Here is a 24,685-nt window from a genome sequence, read left to right on the forward strand (position 1 = left end):
ATAAAAAATATCCAATAAACTCAAAGTTAGTCATAAATTTAGGCCAACATGTATTCTGCTACATTGTTTTGGTAAAAAAAACCCCAATACATTTATATTAATTGGTTTGTGTGAACGATAAAGCGTCTACAAACTATGGTGTGTATATATATATATATATATATATATATATATATATATATAAATAAAATGCCAGGGCAGTACAACCCTCCCTAAATGACCCCTTTTTAGGAAGCAGACACTCCAAGGATTTTGCAGAGAGGCATGTTGAGTCCATGGAACTATTATTTATTTTTTGCCACACATTTTTCAAAAATGACATTTTTTTTGAGAATTCTGGGTTCTATTAGACTCTAGATATCTCCTCTGCCTTTAAAGCATCTGATCACACCAAGATCGGTGTGATCAGATGCTTTCCCAATTTAAAAATGGCACTGTTAAAGTCCGGCAAAACGGAAATGATGAAATGCTCAAAGCTTCCGGTCTCTTAGACCATAGAGATGATTGGAGCCATTCTGGTCTCTGATCCGCTCTATGCTCAGCCAGTGAAACTGCCGGCTGCATTCTCGGGTTCCCCTGTGGGACAGGAGAGCCCAGGAAATCTGTGGAAAGCAGGAGGGGCAGAGGGGGAATATCTCTTCCTGCTGCTTCTAAAAAAAATTATTCAGCAGCTAATTGGCCTCTAGGATTGCTTGTACATGAAAGCCGACTGCCAGCTGAAAAAAATGATACCATGATGATGCCTGTAACTGCAGGCATTGCCAGGTATAACCACTCACAGTCCAGTGACATACCAAACATTGCTGGTCCATGTTGGGCATATATGAAACAGCAGGGAACATGGGCATATGATGAATTGGGTCTGTGGACCAATATGACCGCAATTCAATCTTTTTTTGTAAGGCTCGTGTTGAGGGTTAGGCCCAAAAAAGGTTTGAATTCAGAAACCGTGATAGGTTTCCATGCGAATTGTCTGGCAGGAGCTGAATTTGGGTGGGCGGCAATGTATTGTTGTGAGTATAAATTGTTTTGGCCCACAATTAATTGGCACAAATCTTCCATGAAAAACAGCGTAGCTGCTAAACGCTAGTGCTGGCAGCGAATGGGGCTGATCCTGCTAACACTGCGTTTTTGGGGACACTATACAAAGCAGGCACTAGTATAGTTCTGTTCATGATCAATATATTGATCTATACAAACACTATACTAGTAATGGCGGAAATCAGCGACCTATAGCGTGAGTGTGATAGAGTGTGGGCAATCTAACGCTAGCTGACCCTGGCTGGGAGGGGCACTTAGTGACCCTGACGCTATCTGATGTCACTAATGGCAGGAATACAGTGATCAGTGAAAAATTCTATATACTGACACTGTACTAATGGCACTGGCTGGGTGACGGGGCGATCAAAGGGTTAAATGTGCTAATCTAAGGTGTGTGTGTACAATGTAGTACTTTTACTCAGTGTAGTGTTCTCCCTGGGGGGGGGGGGGGCAGCGGTGGGTGCAGGCACATTCACACGATAGAAAACAATGCAAGATTACGTAGCTTTGCCTAGAGCCGCTGATTCCCCGCAAAGTAGTTACAAAAAAAAAAAAAACCCTTAAATTCTTTTTTTTTTTTTTTTTTTAAATGGGCAATATGGTATTTTTAATTTTTTTTTACTTTTTTTATAATTATTATTTTTAAAAATACTTTTATCAGAATAGTACAATGTTACCATAATAACATTGCACTACTGTGGGAGGGGGTGATCAGAGATTTTTTTTTTTTACACTTTGCTTTGCAGGAGAAATAAAGATCATTTCTCTTGCAATACAAAGCTTGCTGTCATGAAACCAACTCATTCATGAACGAGTTAGGTTTTTGACAGCTCACGATAGTGATGTGATCGGCTGAGCTCACAATAGTGATGTGACTGGCTGAAGCTGTTCACATGGTACTGTGATTGACCCCATGTATCATGTGACAGCTGTGGGCCAATCACAGTTCATAAGCAGAGACACAGAGCTGTTATGAATCAGATCGCATAGCGATCACATGATCGCTAGGTCCCATTCACCAGGATCTTCATTCAGCTGTGTCCACCGGACCCAGCAGTCACAGATGGAGAGTTAGTACAGCCAGAGCGACGTACCCATACGTTGCTTTGCCTGTAGCTGCCGCCTGTCCGTAGTACATTGCGGGCGGGCAGTCGGGAAGCAGTTAAACACCTCACTGTCAGCATGTTACAACCCTCATTACCAAGATATTTTTCAGTGCTCTGATAGCTTAACTGCTTCTCGCCCGGCCCATGTACATAAAACAGTCAGACGGAAGCAGCGCCGATGCGAGTGGACGTACCCATTTCATGCACCTGAGAGCCTGGTAATCTCTGTGTCCCCTAGGATACAGCGGATCACATTACCAGGTACTGGCGGTGATCATGATGCTGGTATGGTACCAATTAAATTGGTCCTGTTCCATGTGATCATTGCATCTAATCAGAGATCATATAGTAAATAAGAAAGTGAAAGTAGACATAAATTTTCTCTCCTCTCACAGCTGATCTCTGAGAACTGTTACTGCAGTGCTGTGCATGTACTCTGCCTATCACACTGCATATACACGCTCAGATAACAGTGCACGCCTGCCCCCAGAGCATCCAGGCCTCCTGTCACACCTGTCCCGATACCAGCTTCCTGATCAATGCTATACCCCATTACCAGTGTCCTGATCACCGACATACTCCTTACCAGCGTTCTGATCACTGCTGTACAAGCATCCTGATCACAGCCATATCAGCATCCTGATCACCGTCATACCACTTACCAGCATCCTGATCAACACCATACTTCATACCAGCATCCTGATCAACACCATACTTCATACCAGCATCCTGATCACCGCTATACTTCATACCAGCATCCTAATCACTGCCATACCCTACACCAACCTCTTGATCACTGCTATACCCCATACTAGTGTACTGATCACTGCCATACCTCAAACCAGCATCCTAATCACCACTATACCAATATTCTGAACATTGCTATACCTCATATCAGAGTACTGATAACCACTGTACCCCAAAACAGCATCCTGATCCCTGCCCAACTTCATAACACTGCTGTGATCATTGCCAATTCCCATAAGAATATCCTGATCACCGCCATACCCCATACCAGCATCCTGTTCACCGCCATACCCCATACCAGCATCCTAATCCCTGCCCAACTTCATAACACTGCCCTGATCATTGCCAGTTCCCATAAGAGTATCTTGATCACCGCTATACCATCATCCTGATCACCGTCATACTCCATACCAGCATCCTGTTCACCGCCATACCCCATACCAGTGTCCTGATCACTGCCATACCTTATACAACAATTTCCAAAATTTTGACAAAACTGAGTTTTATAGAATATTTGTTTAGCTCACTACATGAAAACTAGGTTAATAATTAACTTTGATTACAAAATCTTCAGTTTTACTCAAATTAGTTGATGCAAAAATGAATACACCCCAAAACAAAAACTGCTCTATCTAGTATTTTATATAACCTCCATAATTTCCAAGGACAGCACCAAGTCTTAAAGGCATAGAATGAACATGTTGGTGACACATTGCAACATCTATCTGTTTCCATTGTTCAAGAACAACCTCTTTTAGTGCCTGAATGCTGGATGCAGTGATACTCAATTTGTCTCTTCAAAAACCCCATAGGTGTTCGACTGGGTTCAAATCAGGAGACATACTTGGCTCTTGAATCACTTTCACCCTGTTCTTTGCAACAGTGGCCTTAGATGTGTGTTTTTGGGTCATTGTCATGTTGGAAAAGTGCATGACGACCAAGGGCACAAAGTCATGATAGCATCTTCTTTTTCAATATAGAGCAGTACATCTGTGAATACATGATACCATCAATGAATTGCAGCTCCCCGACACTACAGCACTCATGCAGCCCCACAGGAGGACACTGCCACCACCATGCTCCACTGTAGGCACCATGCATTTTTCTTTGTACTCCTCACCTTTGCAACACCGTACAGTTTTGAAGTCATTAGTTCCAAAAATATTTATCTTGGTCTCATCACTCCAGAGTACAGAGTCACAGTAGTCATCTTCTTTTTCAGTATTGGCCCTGGCAAATTCTAGGCGGGCTTTTTTCTGCATGGGCTTTAGGAGAGGCTTCCTTCGTGGATGACACCCATGCATGACATTCCTCTGCAGTGTATGCCATACTGTGTCATGGGAAACAATCACCCCATTTGACTTTCTACTTCTTTAGCTAACTGCAGTGAACTTGCATGGCGATTTTCTTCAACCCTTCTCATCAGAAGACACTCCTGTCGAGGTAGATGGCCTGGATGTCTCTTTGAGATGGTTGCAATTTCATCTTTATTAAATTTCTGTATCACTGTTGCTACAGTATTCTGACTGATAAGTAAACATTTGCTGATCTTCTTGTAGCCTTCACTTTTCTTGTGTAAAGAAATTATTTTCTCTCAGGTCTTGTGACATTTCTCTTCCATGTGGTGCCATTGCTGGCAGCATGAAATGGGAAGGTGTTTTCTTTGGTAAGTAATGCCCTTTTATAATCAATTATCTGCTGGACACCTGTTTAATGAATAAACAGACTCTCCTGTAGTTGTTCTTATTAATTTGAATTTTGTCTAAAATTTAGCATTGCTCCTAAGACTTTCATTGGGGTGTATTCATTTTTGCAACATGGTTGGGGTGTACTCATTTATGCCGAGCACTGTATATACACAGTGCTCAGCATAAATGAGTACACCCCAACAGATTTGTCAGAAAACCTTTCTGAATCAACATTTTCAATGGGACGCTACTATAAAATACTCCCACAAACGTGGGCCATTGATTGCAAAAAAGATTTGTTAATTTGCACACAAAGTATTTTTCCTAACAAATTCATTCAAGACCGTCTTGCAAAAATGAATACACCCCAATGAAAATCTTAGGAGCAAAGCTAAATTTTAGACAACAAAATCCTAATTAACATGAATTCAACTATAGGTCAGTCTAATTATTCATTAATCAAGTGTCTAGCAGACAGTTTATTACAAAAGGGCGTTACTTGACAAAGAAAACCCCTTCCCATTTCATGCTGTCAGCAATGGCACCACATGGAAGAGAAATGTCACAAGGCCTGAGAAAGAAAATTATTTCTTTACACAAGAAAGGTAAAGGCTACAAGAAGATCAGCAAAGCTTTACTTATCAGTCAGAATACTGTAGCAAAAGTGATACAAAAATGTAACAAAGATGGAACTGTAACCATCTCAAAGAGACATCCAGGCCGTCCACGGAAGTTAACACCTCGAGAGGAATGTCTTCTGATGAGAAGAGTTGAAGTAAAACGCCATGCAAGTTCACTACAGTTAGCTAAAGAAGTAGAAAGTCAAACTGGGGTGATTGTTTCCCATGACCCAACACAGCATACACTGCAAAAGAATGTCATGCATGCGTGTTGTCCACGAAGGAAGCCTCTCTTAAAGCCCATGCAGAAAAAAGCCTGCCTAGAATTTGCCAGGGCTCATCCTGAAAATGTGATGAGACCAAGATAAATGTTTTTGAAACTGATGGCTTCAAAACTGTATGGCGTTGTAAAGGTAAGGAGTACAAAGAAAAATGCATGATGCCTACAGTGAAACATTTGTGGGGCTGCTTGAGTGCTGCTGGTGTCGGGGAGCTGCATTACAATGATGGCATCATGACTTCACAGATGTACTGCTCTATATTGAAAGAGAAGATGCGATCATCACTCTATGCCCTTGATCGTTGTACACTTTTCCAACATCACAATGATCCAAAACACACATCTATGTCCACTGTCGCATTTCTGAAGAACAGGGTGAAAGTGATTCAGTGGCCAAGTATGTCTCAAGATCTGAACACAATCAATGTGGAATTCTGAAGAGACAAGTTGAGCATCACTCTCCATCCAGCATCTAAAAGAGGTCGTTCTTGAAGAATGGAAAAAGATACATGTGGCAATATGTCGCCAACTTGTTCATTCCATGCCTACAAGACTTGATGCTGCCCTTACAAATTATGGAGGTCATACAAAATACTAGATGGGGCAGTTTTTGTTGTGGGGTGTATTCATTTTTGCATCAACTAATTTGAGTAAAACTGAAGATTTTGTAATCTAAGTTATGTTATTAACCTTACTTTCATGTGATGAGCTAAACAAATGTTCTACAAAACTCAGTTTTGTCAAAATTTTAGAAACTGTTCTTGTGTTCATTGAGATATTGATTAAAATCTTACTATTCAAAAGGGGTGTACTCATTTATGCTCAACTGTGTGTGTATATATATATATATATATACACACACACACTATATTGCCAAAAGTATTGGGTCACCCCTCCAACACATTGGATTCTGGTGTTCCATTCACCTCCATGGCCACAGGTGTATAAAATCAAGCACCTAGGCATGCAGACTGCTTCTACAAACATTTGGAAAGAATGGGTTGCTCTCAGGAGCGTAGTGAATTCAAGCTTGGTACCGTGATAAGTTGCCACCTGTGCAGTAAGTCCATTTGTGAAATTTCCTTGCTACTAAATATTCCAAGGTCAACTGTTAGTTGATTTCTCCTATGGTTACCAGCCCCCCCTCCTCTCCATCATGACAGCAGTAAGTGGGGTGAGGAGGGAGAACTGCTGACAGATGCATCTCCCCCTTCAGTGTAACCACCCTGCCCCCCCAATCCCCCACAGCACCCTGATCCACCCCATGCAGCACTGCTAGCCAGCTCTCCCTCCTTATCCTCCTGTCGGCTGCAGACACTGACAGCTGTCAGGATGGAAAGCGGGGGGGCGGAAGGCTGACAAACACATTTACCAGCCCTCCCACTCTCCATAATGACAGCTGTCAGTGGGGTGTGATGGATTTGGTAAAATGCCTATTTCGTTTCCTATTGAATATATATATATATATATATATATATATATATATATATATACGCTATTTCTATAAGTTTTATAAATATTTACTTTTATACTTTAATACATATGTTGTGTGAATATTTTCTGCCTGCTGGGCGTTGTGGTACTATTAGAAATCCTTGCTTAAGAAATGTCTGCTCAAACACACAGACCCCCTCCCACCGTGTGATTTGGAAGACAAAAGAATGTTTTTCTTTCTATAGATAAGACTTGGAAGAAGATCACACCTATACCATGAAGGAGATTGTTTTCGTGTGGAAATGACCAATCAAAGACTAATATAATGCTTATGCTGTTGTCACATGACTTTCGCATCATTTTGCATATATAAGCTCACTTTCTCATTATAATAAACTAGAAGTGTTCATAGACTGAACTTGTGTGTCAGCGTGAGTCTCTTCCAGTGTGCGCACATTCCAAAGCTAGAATGATAAATTAGGACAGGAACAGATAAGCACTGGACGATTCAGTCCTTGACTAAATCAGCTGATGCCGAAACCCGGGAACTCTGGGTCATGAACCCGCGGACAGCCGACCTGACAGGGCGTGAGGAATAACTCACAGGACTGGGAGAGCCTGATCACCTCTCAGAGCATGGTAAGATATATTTTGCTATCTTACCAGTGCTTATCCTGTCCTTGTTGATTCATTCCTGTGCCTAGTACAGCTGCTTAAGGTCACTGAAGGCAGGTAACATTGCTTGCCCAGAGTTTATTTAAATCTACCTGCACTGCTTATCTGTTGCCTGGTTCTCTGTTGTGTGTTTGTTTTTATGTATCAGTCTTGAGGTGGAAGAGGAGTGAACCTACTGAGGGTTTTGACACATAATTTCTCTTGGGTGTGTGGTAACCTTGTGTGTTGACCACAAGAGAGGAGGTGTCGGGTACGCGTCACGGTAGTGTGGCAGCGGGGTGCCTTAGCCATGTTTGGCGCTAGGAAGAGTTACTCAGTGATCTGTACTCATAGCCCACCAAGATAGACTGCTATGTTATGTCCTAAATGTGTGTCTGTGAGTTAATGTTTCGCCATTCATAACAGAAGGTTGGGGTTTGTTAAGGGTTAAGGAAAGTCTGGACAGTAGCCTGTGAAGTGTCTTAGATTTCTGTTAGGAAGGACAGAGAAGGGGGGAGGAGATGGGTCAGATGCTGATAAGACCCCTAGAAAGGAATGTTAGCACGTGACCTGGTTGCAGAGAAAGAGAAGGAAGTGAAGCAGTTAAAAAGTTATCTAAAGTAGCGAAAGTTTGTAAGCTGAAGGTCAGCGTTGCCTGACTTCAGCCAAGGACTGGCGTAAATTAATGTAGGAACAGAGAGGAATTTTATGTGATAAAGGTTTGCTGAATGTGACAGAAGCTTGGTACAAACAAAACCCTGCAAAAGCGTTGCATAAAGAAGGATGGTTGGAAGAAATTCAAGAAAATGGCGATTGTATAATGTATGTGTATCATAAAATTGAAAATGGAAGTGTGCTAAAACCACCGCCCTATGACGATAGAATTCAGAACAAAGGAGGCCAGGAACAGCCCTGCCCAGTACACCTCCCACTAGCAGCCATCTTGCTGCACCTGCATTGTCAGTTCCTGCCCAGCCCAGTGCACTTCCTGATGGCAGCCATCTTGCTGCACCTGCATTGTCAGTTCCTGCCCAGCCCAGTGCACTTCCTGACGGCAGCCATCTTGCTGCACCTGCATTGTCACTTCCTGCCCAGCCCAGTACACTTCCTGGAGGCGGCCATATTGGTACACCAAATTAGACAACTGGAAGGCCAACGAGTGAGCTGCCTCTACCCAGTGTGTTCGGTCTTACAAGTCAATGGTACATTCTACGTATCGCCGGATGTGCTGAGCAGAATCCCAAGTTGCCTATGGTCCACAGGACCCGAAGATATTGGATGTTTAAAAGGTACCCCCAATTATGGAGGAACTGAAGCCTGGAGCTCCCCTACCCAGGAAACCACAGTACCCACTGAAACCAGTGCAATCCGAGGCCATTTCAGAGCAGGTCAAGTCCCTTGTGGCAAATGGTGCACTCATACCTTGTACCTCTCCATGTAACACAGTTTTGTTCCCGGTAAAAAAGAAGACATCCAAAGGAGAACCAGAGAAGTACAGGATGGTACAGGACCTCCGAGCAGTAAATGCAGCCACCGTCTTAGAGACACCTATTGCCCCAAATCCCAACACTTTATTCACAGGGGTACCTCCAACAGCAAAGTACTTCAACGTGGTGGACCTGGCAAATGCATTCTTCAGCGTTCACTTGTATCCTTCCTGTAGATACTTTTTCGTTTTTACCCATGAGGGGCAGCAATACACCTGGGCAGTTATGCCACAAGGGGCGCAAAATTCTCCGAGCCAGTTCGCCAAAGCCATGACCACCATACTGGACACGTGGCAAAAGGAACATTCGGCAGTGGTCCTTCTTCAATATGTGGATGACTTTCTCCTCTGTGCTGATGAGCTGCCCACGGCTGAAGAAGCCTCGGAGAGTTTACTATGTTACTTGGCACACTAAGGCTGTAAGGCCTCTAAACCGAAGTTGTAATGGTGCTCTACAAAAGTCATGTTCTTGGGCCACTGCCTCTTACATGGAACAAGGCATCTTACGGAGGAAAGAGTTAAGGCCATCCAAAACCTGCCACTGCCATTAGGCCAGAAGCCACTCCACGCCTTTCTTGGCCTCACATCCTACTGTAGGTCATGGATTCCTGATGTTTCTTGGTTTATGCAACCACTCTACGATGCTCTCAAGTCTGAGCCCTTCCATCTGTCCGAAGAGGCCGCCTCCAACTTTTTGGCTCTAAAATGCTTACTTTCTTCAGCCCCAGCCCTAGGTCTACCAGACTATGAGAAATTTTTCAAACTGTTCGTGTCTGAACGCCAAGGCCATGGCACAGGATTATTGGCCCAGTCTCATGGCGACTGCCTACGACCCGTAGGCTACTACTCATGCCGTTTAGACCCAGTGGCTAGAGGAGCACCCTCGTGTCTGCGTGCAGTTTTTGCTGCTCAAGCTCTGCTGGATAAGACCTCTGATATCGTACTGGGACATGAACTTGTTCTTCTGGCGCCGTATGACATTGCTGCCATTTTAAACCAAGTCCAACCTAAACATTTGTCCACAGCGAGGCATCTTAGACTACAGTGTTCCCTCCAAATTCCTGATAACGTCACTCTCCTACGTTGCCAAACCCTGAATCCGGCCACTCTCCTCCCAATTGCTGAGGGGGGTAATGAAGGTAATGAAGAAAGTGGAGAGGATAATGGAGCCACTGAGCCTCATAATTGTCTTGAAGTGATGAAAATGGAAACCTTCCATCTCCCCACAGTGAGTGAAACACCTCTGCAGGATCCAGACTTCACTTTCTTTGTTGATGGTTCCAGATATGCAGATGAAGGAGGCAAGTATCAAACAGGTTATGCGGTGACCTCGGAATTTGAAATTTTACAAGCAGGAGCATTATCACCAACTTTATCTGCCCAGGAAGCAGAGCTTCAAGCCCTCACTACAGCGTGTAAGATGGAAGAAGGTAAGAGAGCCAATATCTACACCCATGATTTCGGTCCCATATGGAAGACAAGAGGATTTATGACTGTGGCAGGTACGTCCATAAGACATGGAACAGCCATTGGACGATTGCTGGAAGCACTTCTTCTACCCACTCAAGTGGCTATTCTGAAGGTAAAAGCTCATGGGAAATTAAACTCCTCAGAAGCCAAAGGCAATAATCTGGCAGATTTGGCGGCAAAACGAGCGGCCATGGGACCACCAGAAATGGAAGGAAAGATGACCGGAGAGTGGGAACCAATATTCACCTTACAGACCTTACCTGTGGACAGAAACTACCTCAAGGAATTCCAAGAAGCAGCAAGTCCAGAAGAAAAAGAGAGCTGGAGACAGAGAGGAGCTATTCTCAAAGACGGTCTGTTTGAGTGCAACAAGAGGCTTTGTTTACCCAAGAATATGTTTCCAGCTGTAGTCCACTGGGCACACGAAGCAGCCCATCTGTCAAAGAGCCTCATGAACTCTTTTATCAACAAGTACTATATAGCGCCTGGAATCACCGCATTGATGAACAATTTTTGCAGAACATGTGCCATCTGTGCAAAATGCAATCCGGGACGCACAGAGAAGACACCACAGAAACACTTGGCCAAACCCCTATACCCTTTTCAAAGGATACAAATTGATCATATCCAGATGCCAAAGAGTGGGTGGTTGAGTACACCCTAGTGGTGTTGGACATGTTTTCCAGTTGGCCAGAGGCCTTTGCTGTAATTAACATGATTGCTAAAACAACTGCGAAGAAACTCCTCACTGAGGTTGTATGCAGATATGGGCTTCCAGAGGTGATAGAGAGTGACCAGGGCCCCTGCCTTCACAGCTTCAGTAACCAAAGGAATATGGGCGGCATTAGGAGTCACTCTGGCGTTCCATACCCCCTATCACCCCCAAAGTAGTGGGAAAGTAGAAAGAATGCTAAAAGTAGCCCAAGAGACTGGCATGAGTTGGCCAGACAGTCTGCCTATTTCCCTATTTAGTGTCAGATACACAACAAGAGGAGAACACTCCCTATCCCCTTATGAGATTTTGTTTAGCTCAGCCCCCAGACTTGGTTGTCATTTTCCACAACAGTTGCAATTACAATTTGATGTGTTAACTGATTATGTGACTGTATTATCACGTGAATTAACCCGTATCTATGTCCAAGTGTTTTCTCCATTCCAGATTCTGAGTCAGATATAGGAACTCACAGCCTATTACCCGGAGATTGGGTATTAGTAAAGACATTTATGAGGAAACATTCCCTTAAGCCAAGATATGATGGTCCATTCCAAGTTCTGCTGACCACAGCCACTTCTGACAAGGTGGCCGGGAAGAACACTTGGATACATGCCTCCCACTGCAAGAAAGTCCCAACCCCTGAGGAAAAGGTGTCATCTACACCATGACAACTATGTTGTTGTTAGAAGCTTTCCTTAACCCAATACCTAATATCTTCTTATTAACAGTACTAACATAAGTATGAATGAGTTGGATCTTAATAGAATAATTGAGTTATTATATTTATCTTTGTTCTAGATTGGGAAAAGTGAGTAATTAGACTTCATAGTCTGTGAACATATATCTTGGGTTTTTCCTTTACATTCAAGCCACATATGAGAGCAATTAGCTATACCTTCCCCCATCCTCCCCCATCTATGTAAGAGATAAAGTTACACTCAGACTTTGAGAGAAGCAATTATCTTAGTGGGACTACAAGAGAATACCAACCCACTTTTAGGTTGGTGGGGGCTGGATTGCTTTTTCTAGAGCAGGACAAAGGTTTTAGTCACACATTCTTTGGGCAGCAAGGCGAAGGGAGCTGTTTGCTCATATACACACACATTCATATTATACACACACAATTACATACAATTTTATTATTAAGAACTTAATTATACTTTTTGGACTTTATTTAAACATTCTGTATTCCAATATTTTATTTCTAATTTTATGCAACATTATAATTAAATCATCTTTTTGAGTTTATGCAAGAATTGGAAGGACTTTCTATTTGAACATTTCTCATCAATACAAGTTAATAAAATATCGAGACAATACGATATTTTACAGTGGCGAGCCTCCAGTTCGATTCGTTTCCGCCGATCGCTTATTTTTGACTTTTTTTCTCTTTCATCTTGCTGAGAGGGACGCTGTTTGTAAGTCAACAAAATATGAAGTCAAGCTTTCAGGAGAAGTAAAAGTCTGCAACAGATGAATCGTCGGCATAATCGAGAACCTAAATGCAGAATTGGTGAGAATTTTGCGCAATTGCAAGAAACGCTGTTCCTTGGTGATGTCATTTCCCGCCAAGAGAGAAAAGACGCGTTATGTAAAGAAAGACCTTCTTAATTGGTAAGTAATGGATTTTATTGATGAATTATCTAGAGAGAGTAAGTTAGAATTCAAGAATCTGTCTACATTTGTTAAAGATAATGAACTTTGGCGGTACATGTATAATGAGTGCTTACAGGCTAATATTAAGATAGAAAAATCTAAGTTTTCCTTTAAGAAACTGAGCAAACAAGTTAGAAATGTAATGAAGTTAGTTCATGTTTTTAACGCCATGATTTTTGATGTTCCTAAGACTGCTGTTTGTGTAATGCAGCAAGATCAGAACAGTGTATGTGCTAATTGCCAGATTTTGACTGAGCAAATAGATGATATGCAAAGTGCAATTCAAACAAAAGACATTCAGTTATCTGACCTGCAGAATGATGTAAAAAGAATTTGTGTGAATACTAAGGCAGAGAAACAAAAATCTTTTGTACCAGAGATCCAGTCTATAGAAGGAGATCCTACCAATCAGGAAGAAATGTGTAAGAGAAAATTAAGGGATAAAGCTGCAAAACTTAATCTTAAAATTCTTGATCAGCTCATGAAAATTTTGAAGGATATGCCAGCCTATGATATGGACGCCGATGCTTTCTATAACATGGAGGTTTATGAAAATTTTTGTAATAATTTTTGTTTAAATCAGGAGCAAAGAAATTTTCTATTCTGTTTATGGCTCCCCAGCGTTATGGCATGTAGATTAATCAAAACGCCATATATTGAGGACGATGAGGAAATGCATAGCAATGCATCAGACCGACTACGTCAATTATTGAAATTTACTACTGGACAGGAAATTCCTTCTTTGGAAATCTTAGACTCCTTAAGAGCTACGATTAATGATGATCCTTTTGAATTTAAAAATAGATTTTCTAAAGTATACAAAATGATATTTAATTTAGACAATGAGACTCCTTCTATGGTAAATGCTTTTGTTAAAAAATTCAAGTATCTTGATTCAGCATCTTTTATTATTGCTACTGGAAAAAATGATTTAGATCACGCAGCCAAAGTTATTGATACAGTTAGGAGACAACTTAAATTAAATAATCAGAAAAAGGAAAGTTTAATTGTTCAAAATGGAGAACAGAAAGAGACCATGTGCTTAGCCACACCCAGTTATGATGATGAATACGTCACAGGCAGGACGAGAGTCTCAGAGCAGACAGGAAATACTATTTGTTTCTATTGTAAACGATTTGGTCATTTGAAAAGAGATTGTATTCATTATAAATTAGATTTACAAAGAAAAGCTTTGGAATTAGAAGACCAAAATATAATTTCTGAACAATCTGCTCCTCCATGTTCCAACAATAGTCTGTCTGAGTTGCCTTATGCCTCAGAAGTTAAAAAGATCAGTTCACTGAGAGTCAACAACAGCTTAAACAATATGGTAAACAGTGCTGTTGTCATTAATAGGAATGGTTTATTGCCATTGCCGACATTTAAATCAGGATCAAATCGAGATTCTTCTTCCTTACCGTTGGAATATGTTGCTCCAATTTTATTGGATGAATGTGGAAGGCCCAAATCAACATTAATTGATTCTTCCATGTACTGTAATGTTGGAAGTATTTGTACAGCAACTGCTGACATGTCTTCAGATCATAAATGGCCACATACAGGAACCAATCTTGAATTGGAACAATTGGTTATATCACATAAGGATCTTTGGAGTCAAAGCAAAAATGATGTAGGTTTGTTTACAAATTTTGAAGTTGACATTGAAGGTAGAGACCCTAAGCCTCAACCTCAATACAAATTGCCATTAGAATCAATTAATCCAATTTCTTCCATTGTAGATGAGTTTTTACAGCAAGGAGTTTTAAAGAAAGTACAATCAGTGGTGAATAATTGTATTTGGCCTATCAAAGCTGATAATTCATATTCTTTATCAGTTGACTTCAGGACATTGAACAAATGCATCACAAATAACAAATCTATTGTTCCTGATTGTAACATAATGTCACATCTGGATGCCAAGGCCAAAATATTCTCTGTACTTGAAATCGCCAATAGCCATTTGTCAGTACCATTAGCTAAGAGTTGTCAATATAAACTTGCCTTTAGCTTCAACAAAGAAACTTATACATTCACAAGATTAGCCCCAGGCTTAGATTTAAGTGATGGCATTGTTCATGAGTATTTGGGAAAAATATTATCTAAATTCTCTAGGCCAGAATGTATTGTCCAGCATGTAGACAAGCTTCTTTTGTCTACACAAAATATAACTGAACATATCACTCTTTTGTCTGAAATATTTACGTTGTTACAAACAGCAGGATTGAAATTGAACACAGAGAAAGTTCAGTTGATGAAAAGACAGGTGGAATTCCTTCATATGCAAATTAGTCATGAACAGAGACAGTTGTTGCAAGAAAAAGTTAGAATTATTTCTGCTTATCCAATTCCAACAAATCGCAAGGCTTTGCGTCAGTTTTTGAGTGAAGTAAATCATTGTAAAGATTTTATACCCAATTTTGCAGAGAAGTCTAGATCATTATTTGATCGTTTGAGACAAAAAGATGGTGTATTGGAACAATGGGATCAAACTGAGAAAGAAGCTTTTGAACTATTGAAATGGGATTTGCAGAATGCTACTACATTAAATACTGTTGAGTTTTGTAGTAAAATTCCTTTTGTTTTAGAAACCAATGTTTCCAATAATGCAATCTCAGCAACTTTGTCACAATTAAAAGAAGGTAATCAGAAAATAATAGGTTTCTTCTCAAGAACTTTGACAAATATGGAGAAAAACTTTGATGCACATATGAAAAAATTGTTAAGTGTTTTCTTTGCAGTCAAAATAACTGAATACATTGTGAGATCAAGTAAGATCATATTACAGACACCTGATTCATCACTGAAACTCCTAGGGGAAGATGGTTCAACAGACAATTATCGTGAAAATTATCCTATATGGTACAAAACACTGTCTTCCAAACACATTCAGATAGATGTAACAGGAAGACATTTTCAGGAAAACATACCAACACATATTTGTACAGCTGTAAGTGAGAAGTTTGTACCTCATGTTTTCAACATAGGAACTGAGAAAAGTTTGATACCTGTATGTATTACTGCAGATCAGTCTTACACTACAAGAAGTAAGTCAACACAAAAAACAGCTACGCATATTTCCAATTTTATAGAGATAAGATCAAAGGCATAATCCTTTGTCATCTCTGGGTTGATACAAAACCTTTCTTTGGTTTTGAAACCAAGGTTTTGAATCATGACCAATAATGGAGATGTAGCGTCCTGTTATATTTATTTTTGTTTATTTCAGGTACTTATATAGCGTTGTGAATTTATGTAGTGCTTTTTACATATATTGTACATTCACATAAGTCCCTAACCCTCAAGAGGTGTATAAGCTGAGGTCCCTAATTCACAGTCATACATACACATACTAGGGCCAATTTAGATAGGAGCCAATTCTCCTACCAACATGTCTTTGGAGTGTGGGAGGAAACCGGAGTACCTGGAGAAAACCCACACAAGCACAGGGAGAACATACAAACTCCAGGCAGGTGATGCCATGGTTGGGATTTGCATCAGCAACCCTAGTGTTGTTAGGCGGAAGTGCCCGCATTCTAAAATAGAACACTACAAGTCAATAAGAAGTGTTATAATGAAAATATGTCTTACATGTCATGACTAGAAATGTTTGTGATTATGATATGTAATATTAACAGATAAATGTAAGAGGATTAATCCATGTAAAATTATCAATGCCAAAATAATGATACTGCATTTCTGTTACAGGAAATGACCTAAGAGTAACTGTTAAAGGAAGAAAATTCAAATATTTCTAAACCTTTCAGATGATAATACATTTTCCAAGAAGGAAATTTATTCTGGAAGAAGCTGTGCAACAAGAATTTCATTCATCATTGTTTTTGTTGTTCTTTTTATGTTCAATAAAGTTATTTTAACTTTACAGAGCGCTAGAAGAAGACAAGACATCTCAAGGCATCTCATAGAGGAAGAACTTATAAAACAATTGACTTTTGACTACTGATGAAATAATTCATTCATCAGATATATTGTTTTTTTTTTGTGTGTACATTTTATTTTGACATAATATGTTTACCATATTAAGATGAGATCAGTTTTCACATGAACATTTGCAATCACACACTATGTACTTTCAGAAGTGAAGAGGTTAAACTTTTGTTACAACAGAGTCACTCTACTTAGTTAGAACATCTGTTGTTAATTAAGCTAAAGATACGTTTTTCTAAGGTACATATAGAAAAACTTAGGCAAACTTTACATTGTTATATGTATGTTTTAAAAAAAAAAAACATCATTTGATATACATGTATGGATTGAAGTTAGAGAACATATGTTATGTTTAAATGTTAATAAGGTAATTTGAAAAATGTATGGATTATAGAACTGTGTGCTACACACATTTTGGAGGGAAAATCTATTTTTTAAGTGACATATTTTAAAGTATTGTACTATAATGTTACAGTTATACATTTATTAAGGGGATGAATTATTTGGTGAAAGAAAAGGAAAATAATAAGGGTAAAAATATTTTTATGTGATACATAACAAAAGGTTTATCAAAGAATTTGTTTTCCCATTATAGAATCAAATTAAAGATATGTTCAGATCAATTATCTTAAGATCCAAAAACGCATGAATGGATACGAAAGTGACGAGAATGTGTATAAATGGATTAAGATAAGGAAAATGATTAAGATTCGATAAAATCGATCATTTTGAGAGGGAAATGTTAGAAGCTTTCCTTAACCCAATACCTAATATCTTCTTATTAACAGTACTAACATAAGTATGAATGAGTTGGATCTTAATAGAATAATCGAGTTATTATATTTATCTTTGTTCTAGATTGGGAAAAGTGAGTAATTAGACTTCATAGTCTGTGAACATATATCTTGGGTTTTTCCTTTACATTCAAGCCACATATGAGAGCAATTAGCTATACCTTCCCCCATCCTCCCCCATCTATGTAAGAGATAAAGTTACACTCAGACTTTGAGAGAAGCAATTATCTTAGTGGGACTACAAGAGAATACCAACCCACTTTTAGGTTGGTGGGGGCTGGATTGCTTTTTCTAGAGCAGGACAAAGGTTTTAGTCACACATTCTTTGGGCAGCAAGGCGAAGGGAGCTGTTTGCTCATATACACACACATTCATATTATACACACACACAATTACATACAATTTTATTATTAAGAACTTAATTATACTTTTTGGACTTTATTTAAACATTCTGTATTCCAATATTTTATTTCTAATTTTATGCAACATTATAATTAAATCATCTTTTTGAGTTTATGCAAGAATTGGAAGGACTTTCTATTTGAACATTTCTCATCAATACAAGTTAATAAAATATCGAGACAATACGATATTTTACAGTTGTATATCCTTTTTCTTATAAGTCTGACAGAGGCTCAACAGGTGGATATCACCGAAATAGGTGACACCACTATATTTTGGTACAACTCATCCAACACTTATGTAGCCATTTTCACCTTTGATTTCTGTAGTATAGATCCCATGTCGTGCTATGACCATAATCTATATGATCTTGACACAACGAGCATGTTCTGATATTAGTGACCAGGTATACATATGTGTCATGGATGATTATCAGATTGGAAGGGATTTGGACTGGTGAGTATGCTCTTGCAAAGGCAATTATGGCTCTCCACATCCTAGCAGAAAATACCCATGACCCAATGCCTGGCTGTAGGAAGAAGCGAAAAGCTACTTCTGGCAGTTTTGACCCACATGTGTATTTAGATGCCATTGGAGTCCCAAGGGGGGTGCCTAATGAATTTAAAGCCAGAGATCAAGTAAAAGCAGGCTTTGAATTCCTGATTCCCATGATAACTGTTAATAAAAATGTAGATTGGACAAATTACATATACTACAACCAATAGAGGTTTGTGAATTACACCAGAGATGCCCTTCAAGGAATTGTTGACCAGTTAGCCCCTACATCCTACATGACATTCCAGAATAGGATGGCTCTGGACATGATTTTAGCGGAAAAAGGAGGTGTCTGTAAAATGATAGAAGGAACCGGAACATGTTGTACATATATTCCTGACAATACTGGCCCGAATGGTAAGGTTACTCTGGCTATAAAGAAATTAGAAGACCTGTCAGTTGAGTTGAAAAAGAATTCAGGGATCACAGATTCGTGGGATCAATATTTCAGTTGGATGAGTGGGTGGCAAAAGATACTTGCCCAAATAGGGGTAACTGTACTAATAATTCTGATTCTCCTGGCCCTGGTTGTACGCTGTGTTATACCATGTGTGAGGAAATTGATGAGCAAAGCAGTAGACAACAGAACACCTACCTTTCTAAACCAGGAGCAAGAGGATCTCCATATGATAGATGAAGGAAAACCTTATACCCCATTACGGTCCCTCCCCGCCAACAGTAATCTCACAATTTTGGAGGGATAGCATCTGACTTCCTTATGTACAAAGTCTGTGGCAAGGGGGGTGATGAAATAGTCATCACCCTTCTAACGTACAGCATAAAAGAGTTCCAAGGTACATAAGGACAGATGAGCGAGGTTTTATAGGGACAGAGGAAAATAGTCATTTTAAGGGGGGACTGTGATGGATTTGGTAAAATGCCTATTTTGTTTCATATTGAATATATATATATGCTATTTCTATAAGTTTTATAAATATTTACTTTCATACTTTAATACATATGTTGTGTGAATATTTTCTGCCTGCTGAGTTTTGTGGTACTATAAGAAATCCTTGCTTAAGAAATGTCTGCTCACACACACAGACCCCCTCCCACCGTGTGATTTGGAAGACAAAAGAAAAACAACCTATAGATAAGACTTGGAAGAAGATCACACCTATAACATGACAGAGATTGTTTTTGTGTGGAAATGACCAAAGACTAATATAATGCTTATGCTGTTGTCACATGACTTTCGCATCATTTTGCATATATAAGCTCACTTTCTCATTATAATAAACTAGAAGTGTTCATAGACTGAACTTGTGTGTCAGCGTGAGTCTCTTCCAGTGTGCGCACATTCCAAAGCTAGAATGATAAATTAGGAAGGTGTTAAAGACACGGTGGCCACCTGCTCCTTAACCATTTGCCGGCCGCCATTCGGCCATAGGGCGGGCGGCAAATGGTTAAGGAGCAGGTGGCCACCGTGTCTTTAACACCTTCCCGCCCAGCCTATAGCAGATTGACAGCTCGGTGGGACTTTCCTTCTTCATATGACATCTTCTCAGAAGAGGCCACACAGTGGCGGGATCTGCCATTGGCTGTGTCCACCGTACACAGCCGATGACTGATCACCACACCGGCCTGCTGCCAGTGTCATGTGATCACTGAGACCACAGCAGATCACATGACAATTGTAAACAATGGATGGCTTCCTTTCATGCCATCCATTGTATAGTATACAATTGTGTTGCTAGCTGTGATTGGCCCATCTGTACCATGTGGTTAGTTTTCGCCGATCACAGCTAATCACAACAAAAGACACTGAATGAATCAGTTTCATTCAGGAAATATGGTTGCTTATACCAGTGAAATTCAGTGGTATAAGCAATCATAATATGTGAGAAAAAAAATCCTGATCACTTCTCCAGAGCAGTACAGTGTTAATATGGTAACACTGTATTGCTCTGGTTACAGTGTGTTTAAAAGAAAATTAAAAAAAAAAAAAGTAAGAAAACAGGGAAAAAAATTACATGCTGTCACCAGTCCGTGTACCTGATCACCGCCACACCAATTATATGATAAAGTTGTACTGCACTGGTGACAGTACCTTAAAAAATAAAAGTGAAAAAAAAATTGATTACTTAATTTTTCAAATAATTGTGACACAAAATTACAACTTCCAAAAAATAGCTACGTAATACCTTTTACTGTCTACCATCCAAAAAGGGGTAATTTGGGGGATATTTGTACTGTCCGTTTTTGGGCCTCAAGAAATGACAGGTCTGTCAGTACATCAGGATTGATCAATTTTCAAATATATACCATAGTTTATGGACTTTCCTACAGACTACTGTAAATAAGATACACTGATTTGGGTTATTTGCACCAAAGAAATGTAGCAGAATACATTTTGACCTAAATTAATTCATTTATTTGCAAAATTTTATAACGGAAGAAAAAACTTTTTTTTTCAAACTTTTTTTTTTTTCTGTTTATTTACCAAAAAATAAAAAAACCAGTAATGATTAACCACTTGAGCCCCAGAGGATTTACCCCCCTTAATGACCAGGCCTTTTTTTGCTGTTTGGCGCTGCACTAGTTCAAATGATAATTGCGCGGTCATGCAATGCTGTACCCAAACAAAATTTACGTCCTTTTTTTCACACAAATAGAGCTTTCTTTTGGTGGTATTTGATCACCTGTGCGCTTTTTATTTTTGCGCTATAAACAAAAAAACCACAAAAATTTTGAAAAAAAACAATATTTTCTACTTTCAGCTATAAAAAATATATTGTAAACTCAAAGTTAGTCATAAATTTAAGCCAAAATGTATTCTGCTACATGTTTTTGGTAAAAAAAATCCCAATAAGTGTATATTGATTGCTTTGTGTGAAAGTTATAGCGTCTACAAACTATGGTATAGATACTGTAATTTATGCCTTTTTTTGCTATACAGCGCTGCACTAACTCAAATGATAATTGCGCAGTCATGCAATGCTGCATCCAAATGAAAATTACGTCCTTTTTTTCACACAAATAGAGCTTTCTTTTGGTGGTATTTGATCACCTGTGCGCTTTTTATTTTTTGCGCTATAAACAAAAAAACCACAAAAATTTTGAAAAAAAACAATATTTTCTACTTTCAGCTATAAAAAATATATCGTAAACTCAAAGTTAGTCATAAATGTAAGCCAAAATGTATTCTGCTACATGTTTTTGGTAAAAAAAATCCCGTGCATTAGCGGGCAAACTGGCGCTATCTAGGAGGGGTGCTAACACTATCGGAAGTCACCAGTGACACTAATACAGTGATCAGTAAAAATCTGTTCACTGTAATCAATGACACTGGTGACAGGGCAGTGAAGGGGTTAACTGGGGAGGGGGGCGATCAAGGGGTTAAATGGGATTTCTGGTGCACTAGCGGGCAAACTGGCACTATCTGGGAGGGGCGCTAACACTATCGGAAGTCGCCAGCGACACTGATACAGTGATCAGTAAAAATTGGTTCACTGATCAGTGACACTGGTGACAGGGCAGTGAAGGGGTTAACAGGGGGGGGGGGGGTGATCAAGGGGTTAAACGGGATTACTGGTGTACTGGCGGGCAATCTGGCGCTATCTGGGAGGGGCGCTAACACTATCGGAAGTCGCCAGCGACACTGATACAGTGATCAGTAAAAATCGGTTCACTGATCAGTGACACTGGTGACAGGGCAGTGAATGGGTTAACTGGGGGGGGGGAGATTAAGGGGTTAAATGGGATTACTGGTGTACTAGCGGGCAATCTGGCGCTATCTGGGAGGGGCGCTAACACTATTGGAAGTCGCCAGCGACACTGATACAGTGATCAGTAAAAATTGGTTCACTGATCAGTGACACTGGTGACAGGGCAGTGAAGGGGTTAACTGGGGGGGGGGTGATCAAGGGGTTAAACGGGATTACTGGTGTACTGGCGGGCAAACTGGCCCTATCTGGGAGGGGCGCTAACACTATCGGAAGTCGCCAGCGACACTGATACAGTGATCAGTAAAAATTGGTTCACTGATCAGTGACACTGGTGACAGGGCAGTGAAGGGGTTAACTGGGGGGCGATCAAGGGGTTAAACGGGATTACTGGTGTACTGGCGGGCAAGCTGGCGCTATCTGGGAGGGGCGCTAACTCTATCGGAAGTCGCCAGCGACACTGATACAGTGATCAGTAAAAATTGGTTCACTGATCAGTGACACTGGTGACAGGGCAGTGCAGGGGTTAACTGGGGGGGGGGCGATCAAGGGGTTAAACGGGATTACTGGTGTACTGGCGGGCAAACTGGCGCTATCTGGGAGGGGCGCTAACTCTATCGGAAGTCGCCAGCGACACTGATACAGTGATCAGTAAAAATTGGTTCACTGATCAGTGACACTGGGTGACAGGCAGTGAAGGGTTTAACTGGAGGGGGGGGGGGGGGGCGATCAAGGGGTTAAACGGGATTACTGGTGTACTGGCGGGCAATCTGGCGCTATCTGGGAGGGGCGCTAACTCTATCGGAAGTCGCCAGCGACACTGATCAGTAAAAATCGCTTCACTGATCAGTAACACTGGTGACAGGGCAGTGAAGGGTTAACTGGAGGGGGGGGGGCGATCAGGGGGTTAAATGTGTCCTAGAGTGTTCTAACTGTAGTGTAGTGCTTGTGTACTCACTTTTTGGATGTCTTCTTCTCTGTCTGGAACGGAATGTGTCCATGCAGAGAAGAATGACATCATATCCTGCCCTGTGTAGGTCAACACAGGACAGGATAGGACAGGGACCGATCATGTGATTTCAGCCAGAAATCACTGGCTGAAATCTAATGATTGATCCCTCCTGGATCAAATAGTGTCACCCGCGGGTCGGCGGGAGCGCGCGCGCGCGCCCCCTGCCGGCGAAAGTGTCGGGAGCGCGGAACCCGTTTTAAAACGTGGTTTTGCGCTCCACTGCCGCCCTGCACACGTATATACACAGTGGCAGGGCGGCAAGCGGTTAAACAACACCAAAATAAAGCTCTGTTTGTGTGAAAAAAGTAAAGGGTTGCATGACAACGCAATTGTCATTTAAAGTGCAACAGAGCTGAAAGCTGAAAATTGGCCTGGGCAGAAAGGGGGTAAAAGTGCTTGGTATTGAAGTGGTTAACAGATCAAACATATGCAAAAATTTATTTAAAAATCTGGAGGTTTGAATTTTTCAGAGTGCCTGTCCGTAGCCTCTGGAGCGTAGCTTCAGAGGTAAGGGAGATTTAGACCCTTAGCCCTGGTTCACACTATCGCACCAGAGAAACAGCATGGTCAAAAAGACCATGTGGTTTCCTTGCAGAAGCATTTTTTTTTCCATGAAACTCTGGCACGACAGCCGCACAAACACAAGTCACATGGCCTGCATTATTGTGACTACCTTGCTCTTTTTATTTATTTACAATTTTATTTTTTTTATTTTGTTAACCAAATACAATTTATTTTTAATATTTTTAACTTTTTTTTTTTTGGGGGGGGGGGCCATTTTGGAGTGACATCAGGCATCTCAACAGACCTTTAGGGGTTTATTTACTAAAGCTGGAGAGTCCAAAATCAGACTCCCTTCTGCATAGAAACCAATCAGCTTCTAACCTCAGCTTGTTCAATGAAGCTTTGGTAATGAAACCTGGAAGCTGATTGGTTTCTATGCAGAAGGGAGTCTGATTTTGGACTCTCCAGCTTTAGTAAATAAACCCCTAATGTCTCTTTTTTGAGACTGGGGACTGAAGACAGTGCCTAAGCTGCACCGTAGATGAATGAATAAAATGGTATATAGTCATGGGTGGATATCACTCCACTTCCTCAAACTCAATCTTTCCAAAACTGAGCTCTTAGTATTCCCCCCAGACCGTGTCCCCTCCCCTGACTTCTCCATCAAGATCAATAACACAATCATCAGTCCCTCCCCTCATGCCAGGGTACTTGGTGTAATCCTAGACTCCTATCTGTCCTTTCAGTCCCAAATCCATTCACTGTCCAAATCTTGTAGACTTCACCTCCGCAACATCTCCAAGATACGACCATTCCTAACCTCGGAAACCACTAAGCAACTTATTCACTCCTTTGTTATATCTTGCTTTGACTATTGTAACTCCCTCCTCATTGGCCTACCTAATCGCAGG

General features: G+C 40.6%; 1 protein-coding gene across 1 annotated transcript in view; it reads right to left on the minus strand.

Moving 5' to 3' along the window:
• Positions 1–24,685, minus strand: part of MARCHF6 (membrane associated ring-CH-type finger 6) — a gene marked incomplete at its 5' end in the record, with an annotated part of 388,473 nt that overhangs the window by 283,344 nt on the left and 80,444 nt on the right. The window lies entirely within an intron of this gene.

Source organism: Staurois parvus, unplaced genomic scaffold (assembly GCF_062004578.1).
Source record: "Staurois parvus isolate SC_StPar_1 unplaced genomic scaffold, SC_StPar_1.0 ptg000775l, whole genome shotgun sequence".
Lineage (NCBI taxonomy): Eukaryota > Metazoa > Chordata > Amphibia > Anura > Ranidae > Staurois > Staurois parvus.